The sequence below is a fragment of the Dicentrarchus labrax genome, unplaced genomic scaffold (assembly GCF_905237075.1).
Source record: "Dicentrarchus labrax unplaced genomic scaffold, dlabrax2021, whole genome shotgun sequence".
In the NCBI taxonomy this organism is placed as follows: domain Eukaryota; kingdom Metazoa; phylum Chordata; class Actinopteri; family Moronidae; genus Dicentrarchus; species Dicentrarchus labrax.
This window is the reverse complement of record NW_026136721.1, coordinates 15,568,787-15,581,026: the sequence shown is the minus strand read 5'-3', so window position 1 is coordinate 15,581,026 and position 12,240 is coordinate 15,568,787. Positions and strand designations below refer to the sequence as shown.

Sequence of the window (12,240 nt, the reverse complement as noted above, 5' to 3'; positions counted from 1 at the left end):
TAACAACTGTGTGCAATTCTTAATATATATACTTATACACATGTACAATGCCATCATGACTTTTTTTTAACATAAAACATACACATATATTCAGCCCTGCAGTCACAAAGGGTGTTGTTAGAGCTGAAGGCACACATCTCCATATGCATCTTGCATATTTCTACACACATCAACAAATAAACCAACATTGCCAAAATTTGCAATACACACACGGAGTAGTCATACGGCTAGTAAACACAAAATAAAATGTCATCTTTTTTTAAACATAAAATATACATATTTTTTCATCCCTGCAGCCAGAGCACATTACTCTAATAGTATATAGTATGAACATCACAACTGCATGCTGCCGATTCTTGTCAATCGGAATAAAATTAACATAATAAATGCATAGGTGAGTTTAAAAACAAAATAAGTAAGCCCTACAAAACAGGTTAAGGAGCAATATTATCTAAAATATAAAATACCCAAGTATTAACCAAATAATTTAAAAGAAGCCGAGATGTTCATTGAGGGGCAGAGCTTGAGGTCAGGAGAGGCCAGCGTTGTTTAACCCTGAGGACAACCCTGATGATCCCACACTACTTCACAATGTCATTAAACTACATCTTTGTTATTATTTTAATGTGAGACATCCTCTAGAAGCAAAAATAACATACTCTACATTTAAAGCTATTTTTACACAACATCACAAAGTCACCCCCAATGCCCGTTATTATGGATTCATATAAGAAAACCGAGTGGGTTCCTTTCAACAAGAGGAACAACCACCAAGTCTTTGTCAATAAGAAGCAATTAGATCAACATTTGTTAGCTAGTGACCTGACATTGAGCAAAATACACCGTTTATCCAGATTTTCTGTAGTTTCTGCAAGTAGCTTAAAGTTATGTTGAAGCTTTATAGATTGTATGAGCTTAATGTTATTTGTGACTCTTTGTACAACAACAGTATGCACAGTGAGATGAACGTCAAGGACAGGAGGAATGTTTTCAATAACAACCAAAGTCTTGGTACCAAAAAAAGAAAGAGTCGGAAGTGTATGGCATAAGATGATTAAATAGGTTATCAGACCTGTGGTTCTTACCTAAGCTGGTGGTGACGTCCATTATAGTAGTTCGTTTCTTCCTACTGGTGGCTGGACATTTCAATTCTAAAAAAAAGTAACAGGGTGTGAGAAAAATGCATCTACATTTACCCTTCTTGTTTAAACATAATATTTCACAAAAGCATATTGTATAAAATACTGATGGTGTGATGTTTTAACACCCCTAATAAAACAGATCACCATGGAATCACCATGGTTGATTTCTGAAGCCAAAATGAAAATGCATGAAAATGTCTGTTTAACCAAATTATGAAAAATATTTTATCTGACTTACCCCTAGTGGTATTTTGCAGATGCAAGACTGATAGAATTAATCTAAGTTGCTTAATTTTCAGTGCTTATATCATGGTCTGGGTGAATATTCAATTCTGACTGGCCTCTGGGTGTCCATTAATACTTGATGTAAGACACCTACTAAGTAGTTTCAGTGAAACTGTCTGTTTAGCATTCTAAATTAATAACAAAATCTAGCAGAATATCTCATAAATATATCTCACTACACTGAGTCCTTCAGTGCCTCATCCTCTGAAAACCACAGGATGGCCCCTCTGAACTTATTGATGCTTTAAATAAACGATCCTCCGACATCCAGTCTGCTATTCAACTCACTACTTCAGGCTGCGGACATCAGTACACATGATCTATTGTTGGTGAAAATCTTGTTATTAATTTAGGGAAAATGACATGACTGATAGCTAGTTAGTCTTGTTGTTAAACATAGAGTCAAATTGTATTTACCATTTGTCAACCGTACACAGTGTTATTGACTTTAAATCTTGCTAACATAATGTCAGGTCTCTGACAAAAATAAATCAAGTCGTGTATATGGTTTTTCCTGTTTACTGGGGTAGTGAATGTTCCCATTGCATTAGAACTGTATGGGATGGTATTAATTCTTCCAAATATTAGGAAGGACCTCAGGTGTTACCGAGAAACAAGTTATGGCTTGTAAATAACTTTAGATTTTGATTGCAGAATGCATGCAAATATAAAATAATTATCTTTTTTTCTTTTCTTTGGTAAGTGACTGTCGTATAAGCGGGATGATGCCCTTCGAGGTGTCCATTATCAGGAACGACACCATGGACGATGTGGATATATTGAGTATACAAACCTTATATGCCAGAAGTTCTCAGACATTCCACTTGAGAGTTCAGGTATGATTTTTATTTAAGATCAGAGGTCAGGAACCGTTACAACATTAAATCAACTCACTTAACTTGTAAATTTTACTGGGATCTTCACCACATTGGCGATGGAATGTTTTGTGCCTACCAGTAGGCTACTTTTTGCTGCAATTAATTAAAGTTTTATCTTTTGTGATTGGGCCAGCATGAAACCAAGGCAAACACAGCTCAGACAGTCTATATTGACAAAGATACAAGGATAGGGAAATAAACCACATTAAAACCCACATTCATCTAGGGACAGGATTACTGTGAATGATCTCCAGTTACTCTGTATATTCAACGTTACTAACAATTTATTGATCAATGGAAAATTAATTTCAAAATAGAAAATGTATATACAACATACAACAAGGTACGACAAGGTATAGGCTGGGTGCGGACATTAAGAAGCCACGCTATATACAGTCTGCTAAGACTATACAGAAATGTATAGCAATGAATAAGAAAACCCAAAGGTCTATGCACATGTTAGTCATGGAGTTCCACAAGCTTTTGTACTTGGACCAAAACCATTTACTTTATATATGCTCCCTTTAGGCAACATTACTAGGAATCACTCCATTAACTTTCATTGCTATGCAGATGATATGCAGTTATATCTATCCATCAAGCCCGATGAATTTAATCAATTATCTTTAAGTATCTTTTAGTTACTCTAGATGGCATTACCTTGGCCTCTAGCACCACTGTCAGGAATCTTGGAGTTATCTTTGATCAGGACATGTCATTTAATTCCCACATAAGGCAGACCTCCAGGACTGCCTTCTTTCATTTACATAATATTACAAATTTAGACACATCCTGTCACAGATGGATGCAGAAAAACTAATCCATGCGTTTGTTACTTCAAGGCTGGATTACTGCAATTCCTCCATTAATTGGAGCGTCTTAAATCCATTAAGATGCTCCAATTAATTCAGAACGCTGCAGCACGAGTACTGACAGGAACTAGGAAAAGAGATCACATCTGTCCTGTGCTAGCCTCTCTGCACTGGCTCCCTGTAAAATTTTGAATAGAATTTAAAATCTTCCTCCTCACCTACAAAGCTCTTCATGGTCAGGCCCCTTCATATCTTAAAGAGCTCATAGTACCCTATTACCCCACTAGAACACTACGTTCTCTGAATGCAGGGCTACTTGTGGTTCCTATAGTATAAAAAAGTAGAACAGGAGCCAGAGCCTTCAGTTACCAAGCTCCTCTCCTGTGGAATCAGCTTCCAGTTGTGGTTCGGGAGGCAGACACCCTCTCCACATTTAAGAGTAGACTTAAGACATTCCTCTTTGATAAAGCTTATAGTTAGGGCTGGCTAGGGTGAGTCCTGAACCATCCCTTAGTTATGCTGCTATAGGCCTAGACAATCAGGGGATTTCCCATGGTGCACTGAGCTCCTCCCTTCCTCTCTCTTTCTGCACTCATTCATGTCCCATTAATGCATGTTACTAAATTCACTTCTTCCCCGGAGTTCTTGTGCTTTCTCGTCTCGCAGGTTCTTGTCGATTCTGATGGAGCCTCCTGCCATGGTCCTGCTTGACTGCCATTGCCAATATCACTGATATTTGTGTTATTATTATTATAAGTATTATTATTGCTACGGTTGTTGTTGTTGCTGCTGTCACTGCTCATTGTTCCCCATCATTGCTGTTGTCATGTTCATCATCATCAGTCACTACTATTAGTGTAGTTGTTGCTACTGTTGTTGCTGTGCACCTGTTTGTCTGTTTCTCTCTCTCTCTCTCTCTCTTTGTCTCTCTCTCTTTCTCTCTCACCCCAACTGGTCGAGGCAGACGACCACCCACCTAGAGCCAAAGGATCTGTCTTAGGTTTCTTCCTCTTAAAAGGCAGTTTTTCCTTGCCCCCGTCGCCAAGTGCTTGCTCATGGTGGTACTGTTGTGTGTCTGTAAATGTTTAAGGAGTTCGGTCTAGACCTGCTCTATTTGAAGTGTCCTGAGATAACTTCTGTTATGAATTGGCGCTATACAAATACAATTGAATTGAATTGAATTGAATGTCTCCTAATTAGTGATATTTCGCCCCGCCTCAACTTAGCCGTCTCCCATTTCTTGCCCAGCTTTGGATTTTATACAGTATAGGGCATTTTAAGAAAACAAAGTTACTGGAAGGAGGAAAAAGAATGAGACTGGAGAGTGAAGCAGTATTACCTAGTCTATAGGGAGTCCCAGAAGCAGTGTTGGATTCAAACAACAGCCCAGCATCGTAGAACACACCCATACTGTCCTTCCCTCCACCTGGCGTGCAGCCTGTGTCATATGTCTCCACCATGTCCCATACCTCACAAAGGATGGAAGTCATTCACACACAGATATACAAGCAGACAAGTCTTAGGGTTTGCCACATGTGAAGGAAACATGTTGTCATCTATCTAAGGGTTTGCAGTTCAATCCCCGGGTGGTCCACGTGATGCTTTCCTGAGCAAAACACTGAACCCAAACTTCTCCGGATGGCCAGTAACCTGCATCATAGGTCCGCTGGCACTGGTATGTGCGTGCATGGGTGAGAGGCAATCTTTTAAAGTGGTTTGGCAGAAAAAGCATTATATAAATGCATGATATCCTAATATTTACATATGCAAAGTATCTGGTGCAGGACACATTTCTTCTAGACATTATTCAAACCCACAAGCTCACAAACTTGCACACAATATGCATATCATAGTGTAATAATCTGTGCTTATAAGTGAAAAATTGTGAGCTTTTTCCAATGAAACCAATTTAGATACTTTCAAAGATAAATATGAAATGAAAATTACCTTTTTCTGGTTGAGGCGGTGCTTGTTGTTTAGGAGGTAGACCCCTTTGTCAACTGCCACCAGACCCACTGTGGCTTCTGGATCTCCAGTGACTTTCAGACCAAACATCTTGCGAGGCTCATAGGATGATGAACGTGTTGATGCTTCCAGCTTCAACTAATGGAGAAAGTATACTTTTTGGGGGGAAAATACAAATAACTTTATACCTTTGTTGTTTGCCCACTTAAACTCTTTTACATAAGTGTTGTGTGTCTCACCGAGCCCACGCAGGAGTCCTTTGCGTCCACCCAAACAGAGTCTGATACCACTTCATTGTCATTTGGATGGTAGTAGGCTATGATGCGGAATGATGGCAGCATGCTTTTCGTAATGCTGACTATCATGGATATCAGTACTTGACCTTTTGTCCTGTAACGGCCATATTTCACCAGCTTACCTCTGCTTAAAATCTGTGGACACAAATTTAAACATCAGTATTCGACACGTGTACCTTCATACTGTACTACACAGGTTACAGAAAGCAACATGAACACTCAAACATGCATATACACAGGTGCAACTCAATCTCTTACCAGGTATGTGATGTCATTTTGTGTAGTTCCCTGCCTGTTGAGGTTGAGGCTGATTTTCATGTTTTCTCCTAATGTCACTTCAGCTGTATCCACACCTGTAATGACAATTATGTAATGATAATGTAAAATTATCATCATGAAGGCAAAGTCTTGTATGGTAGTTACACTGCACTTCTGTTAGTATTTCTGTTATCATATGTACCTATGTGGATGTAACTGTTGCTTGTCGTGCTATATGGGAGAGCTGTCATGTTGGCTGATGCTTGCCTTTCAGATGTAATACCGTTAACATCGGTCTTTGCCTAAAATTAAGAAGAAGAAGAAAATCAACTTTATTAATCCTCAACGGGAAATTGTTTTTTCACTCAATGTGTGTGTAACACATAGGCCAAATACAATCACACACAGGGCTTATAGACATGCAAATGTGGAAAGATGGTGGAGTGATGGGCTGCCACGTAGCGGCACTCCAGGAGCAGTTAGGGGGTTAGGTGTCTTGCTCAAGGGCACATCAGCAGTGCCCAGGATGTGGAACTGAATACAATGAAAAGTGACGGTCATGAGCCTTCATACAGTACACCCTTCTTTCATTAACAGAGACACATTTTTTTTGGTTAAGGTAAAACTGTGTCCCTTTGTTATCCCTTGAATTGACAACAATCTGCTAACACCACAAAAAGGATATAAATAAATACAGTTCCACGCACTTACTGTGATTATCATTGGTGCAGGATTTTCTTCTGTATTGATGGAAAGCCTTGCCATGCCATTGACTGAAGTGGTGCCCTGCACCTCACCCGGATGCACTACCACTCTGACATTTTGTGCTGGAGTGCCATCAGGGTTTACAACTTCAATCTGCCATCAAAGGAATATAGGAAGGTAGCTAAATAGTCAAAAACATTCAACTATCTAATGAAAGTAGCACAATGGAAATAGAAGAAAATCTGTCTGGAAACTTAAGTAACTGTTTATGTTCTAGTCTTTCTCAGGAAAATTTGCATCATAATCAAGATCCATGATAGATGCAATCATGTTTTTTATTTCTTTTTTTCTAACTGTGCACATTTCTGTATATCTCAACATCACAAATGAAGGAAACCTCAACAATTCTCAAGATTTAAATGAATGTTTGAATTGATCTCAATGCCAATATTTCCTGTTTTCAGTTGAGGTTTTGTTTCCAATGTCAAAGTACAATTAGAAAAGTAATAATAATCATAATCATTGAAGTAATACAAAGTGTGTAAATTTTACTTTTATGATTTGAAAGGAGAAAAATGGCACATCAGTAAAATTATGTCTTCAATGTGGCATTGAAGAAAGAAAAAATTATATATAAAACTGTATAATTTTTCAAGATATAGTCCTGTGTGATTGGTTGTAATTGGTGAATTTCAGAAGTGACAATTAATAGATATTTTAAAGAATTTAACATAACTTTCATTTTAAATACATATAAGTGTACACTTTACCGCAACATCAAAGGACATTCCTGGTTTGAAGTATATTTGGCGTTCTCTTGAAGTGGATGGTGTAAGGCGATTTGACAATCCGGATACCTCTTAACTCCGCCTCCACCATTTCACTTCCTGTGCGATATACATGCACACACACAAAGAATAATTATTAAGTGTAAGCATTTTTACTTCTCTTCCCCTTTGTCTTGTTTGACTGATTAATGCCACACCTTATGAACTTCATCCAGATATGATGTCTTTCCCTTATTTGTTTTTATTGTTGTCATACACATCAGAGTACTCACAGTCAGTATTATTCAGAAAATGATAAAAAAAAAAAAAAATGAACATGCATTTTCAGACAGACAATATAATTTGACAGTGTGTTTAACAACAATACATGCTAGCAGCGGTGCAGCCCCCAAATCAATATCAAGATTTGTACAAACGACAGGGCACTGATGGCCGCAGCATGAAGTAGTGAGCTGGGATGTTGAAAGATCGCCTATGCAAAGTGTCGGTATGTTCAGAGGGGCAGTCTAGGGCTTGTGTGTCACAGACGCCATCCTGTGGTGTTCAGAGGATGAAGCACTGAGGGACTACACTCAGTGTGGTGAGATATATTTCTGAGACATTTAGCAAAATTTTGTTTTTATTTAATTCATTTCAGGGCATTAATTTATAACGGTAAACAGACAGTTTCACAGGAACTACTAATTAATGGACACCCAGCAACAAATCAGAATCGAGTATTCAACCAGACCATGGTACGAGGGCCAATATTCCATGGTCTTGATTTCATCAAGGGCTGCTCATTTGGTAGTTATTAGCTGTTTGTGTGGCTTGTAGTTGAATAAACCTTTCATTTATAAATGAGTTATAATAAATACATTTGTGTGTATGAAGTATTACAGTCACTGTTTATGAGCCAATAACTTATGTCACCTCCAAATTTAGACTGAATTCATTCATTGACAATCATTTTCACTTTTCAAAGGGCGGTGCCCCATGGTGAATTTAATGCAAGTTTAATTACTTAGTACTAAGTATAATACTGATTATTACTAACTAGAAGTTGAGTGCAATTGCTCTAATTCATCTGTTGTACCAATTAATATGTTTACTTTACATAATGTTGGTGCCCTTTGTGAGCAACATATTTTCCTACCATTTAACGTATCCATGCGACATATTACACAAATACACAAACACTGTGTCTCTTTCTTACCACTCTCCGTGAGCACACCGACTGCTACAAATAAGGAACTCCCCTCCAGGTCATAGATGTTTTGGAAGGTCTGTATGATGTGCTCCTTCTCCAGTTTGACCTCCCCTTTACCGCTCATGATCTGATGTGACATCAATTAAAAATACTTACTAAATGTACTTTTATATTTTTGAGCTGAGGTTTGTGAGAGAGAATAATCAAAGATGGAATGACTAATCGACTGGCTGTTAGACAGTAATGGAGGAAATGTGTATGTACTAACCTGCACTCTTTGAAGAGAGCTGGGAAGGCTCTTTTTTTGACCTTCATGCATAACCCCAAATACCCCGTAGGCTGTACCATCCACCTCTTCACCAAACAGATATCTAAAACCACAAGGCAATAGTTTGTTTATTTCACAGTAAGCTAAAACAGAAGTTACAAAATGATTATAGATAAAATGTAACCACAATCTACCAATCAAACCAGATCTCTAAATCCACAAAACAAAAACCTCAAACATACGTAGCTTTGATGCTGACGGTGAACTCTTGACTGTCCACGTAGAAGAAGGGGCTCTCAAGCGTCAGCTTAACCTCAAAACTGGGCAGCACTGAAAAGTAAAATGCTTTCTATTTTGTCCAATCAGGTAAACATTAATTACAAGTGGTATCTGTTTTGATAAAAGATTAACAGTTAAAGAGGCCCTCTGACTCACCATATTCTTTAACCTCAAACTCTGCAGAGTAGCTCAGCTGTGGGTTGCTGTGGAACCTGGCCACCACCTTCCACAGTCCAATACTACACACACACACACACACACAAACACAAACACATGTACACATAAGAATGTCTTACACAAATACACTAACAAAGAGTTAAGCGAGTAAAGGCTTTTAAACTTTATCACTTTTTTATTTTTTTTGTTTGGTGGGGAAAATTATTTTAGACTTCTCAAAACTTTACATTAAAGGACCAGTGTATGAGATTTAGAGGAATCTAGACGGCAGAGTGCAACCAGCTAAAACCCTTTGACTCAACTAAGCATAAAGAAGACACTACAGTGATCGTGAAACTTTATAACCAAAAGTGCAAAAGTGTTTGGTTTGTCCATTATTATTTGCAGGTTTAATGTGAAAGCATCCAGAAATACATACTGTTATGTAATCAAATGGGCTATCTTGCTTGAGAATCATGTGTTTTTCGCCATGCTAGTATATGCCTATAGAGATGGGGATGGTGGGTTAGGGTTAGCTAACCCCATAACTCAAGTCTAGACTAAAATATCCAAACTATCAGATCGATTGCCATGACATTCTGTACAAACATTCGTGCTCTCCAGAGGATGAATCCTACTGATACTGCTGATACCATAACTTTAACTCTAACCCCACCATGCTGATATTAGTGGGTTTAAAATGAATTTTCTCTAAAACTATTGGATGGATTTCAACTCCTCAGGCTAAAGCTTCAAGTCCAACTTTATCTAATACTTACTTCATGACTAGATTCTGGCAGGACTAATGACATTCCCATCAGCCTCGTCTGTATTTGCTGTTAACATGTTGTGTTAACACACTGCTAAACATCATCATGCTAGCATTGCCACTGTGAGCATGTTAGCATGCTGATGTTAGAATTTAGCGCAAAGTAACACAAGCCTTAGTTCAGCCTCACAAAGCCACTACCACAGCTGTAGACTCTTAAGGGCAATCCACACCGCAAACATATATTTATACTAATGACAATAACTATAAATATCCCAATTGAACTGATTTATTTCAGTAAGAAATGTAATTGTTTTGTTTTGTTTTTTTTTCTGCACAACGTACACCAGTAACAGATCATCAATAACTTTATCAATTTTTCCATTAGGCGGTGTGGATGCTCACACTATCATTGGTCTTAGTGTGGACGGTCCTTTAATCTTGTTAATGTAAAACAAGTGCATTCACCATACATTCAACATATGGAAATTCACAAACAAAAACAAAGTGTATAAAACTTGAATAAATACTCACCTGACAATTTCAGTGAGTTTGTAATGTCCAGAGTGTATGCCTGATGTTAGGGAGACTGGATCAAGTGGTAAAATGATACCTTCAGGGGTCTAAAATAAGATACAATTCAACAACAGTTAACAGTAAAGCTCATCACTCATCTTCAGTGGATGTGGTTTTAATGTAGCACATGCAGACCCCTGGATCAATCTGAATGTACCATGAACCGGTTGATGGTCCAATTTAAATTTCATTGAAATTTTGCTGCTAACAGTGTCTCCACTCACGTCCACTCAACTTGAAGGGAAACTCCCTCCAAACACATTTTGGTTTATGACAGTTTATATAGACAATTGATATGACTCAGGGGTACAATGTGTCAAGTTCCACTTAGCAAATGATATAGAATACTAACACGCTAAACTCCTGATAACCTTACTCACTTAACACTGAAAGCTAAAGCACCACTGTGCTGGCCTCAGAGAGCTACTAGCATGGCTGAAGATTTAGTCTTGTTTTGGTATTTCAGAGGCATGGGGAAGACAAAGATGAAAATATAGAAACGATCCACAAATTAAGTCTTATGACATTGAATTATGAACATCTCGAAGATAAAACACAATACCACAATCTCAATGGCAATAGAAGCATCAGTCTGAGTTTCATTATCCCTCTCCACAGGCTCCATGCTGGGCGTCACTCCAAACATCCTGTAATTAACTGAAAGACAAACATTACTTTAAGGGTTGAATGAGGATGTATCTTCTCTAGTCATATGAGTGTTTGATTTTGAAAAGGGGACCAATTTAGGGATATGCTCACTGAACGGAGTGTGTGTGTATGTGTTTGTGTGTGTGTGTCATACAATGCGCGACGAAACCTGAAATATGAAAAAACATGTGGCTGAGGCTGTTGTGATCCTTTCATTGTGAGGAAACAGTGCATTGATTTGTTCACTTACTGTATACAGCACAGTGAATGTGGGCACTGAGTGATACACAGACGCTGAGTTGCTCCAGCCAGCGTCTCCGCTTCTCCCTCCCTCTCATAGACTGTATGCTCCCTCTCAATTACGTGTGGTGAAAATATACATGCTGTACATGATAGGGGACTTTCTTTTAGTTTCCAAACGGTATCTATCTTTTTAATTCACTTATTTACTTGTTCAGCCATGTTTCAGTTCAGTGAGTGGGACTGCAGTCTCAGCAATATCTGTTTTTTGACCACAATGCGATGACGGAGCAAAACCCAGAGCAAGAGGCAGCTTCCAATCCCTGGCTACATCTGGCCTCGCTTCTTATACCAAAATCTAAAAAAGGCACAACAGTTACATGATGAATCCCTTGCTTTGCAAACAAGTTGTACATACTCAGTGAAAATGTAGTTAGCTGGCTCCTGTATTTTTTATGTGTGACTTTAGTCTTTGATGTCATGATAATGAAATTAGTAGAAGTGCCCCTATTGCTAATTCCAACTCTATATTCTGAGACTCAGCTAGAGTAGCTTTACATGATCCACTCTTCAAAAAGCCCTTCATGCAGCCCCTCAGTTCATCTTCTGTCCCAAACAAGCCATCTAAAAGACCACTTTATCCTGATTGGCCAAATTTGTTGAAGCCTGTGTAATGGCTGTCCTTTTACCGGTGTGCTCTCAACATGGCATGACAGCATCAGTAACTTAGCTTGGACAATAGCAATATGGGGCACTGATTTTGATTAATTACTTTTTTATCAAATCACCGATGAGCCAAACCACCACTGGAGCAAAATGCCACCGGAGTGGAGTGTTTCTGGGGACCACACTGATTAGCAGCTTCTCCGCAGGACATCAGAGGAAAATCCAGAAAATATGTAACTTTAACTCATTTTTATGCAAGTAATCATACTTTTACTTGAGTATAGATTTACTGTTTCAAATTTCTTTTTATCCACTTCAGT

At 38.3% G+C, this 12,240-nt stretch overlaps 1 protein-coding gene and 1 pseudogene across 1 annotated transcript in view; one reads left to right on the top strand and one right to left on the bottom strand.

The window, feature by feature from the left end:
* The window catches only part of LOC127354388 (myosin heavy chain, fast skeletal muscle-like), a 142,038-nt gene that overhangs the window by 40,172 nt on the left and 89,626 nt on the right, over nucleotides 1–12,240 (top strand). The window lies entirely within an intron of this gene.
* LOC127354391 (complement C3-like) overlaps nucleotides 1–12,240 on the bottom strand; it is a 28,835-nt pseudogene that overhangs the window by 15,278 nt on the left and 1,317 nt on the right.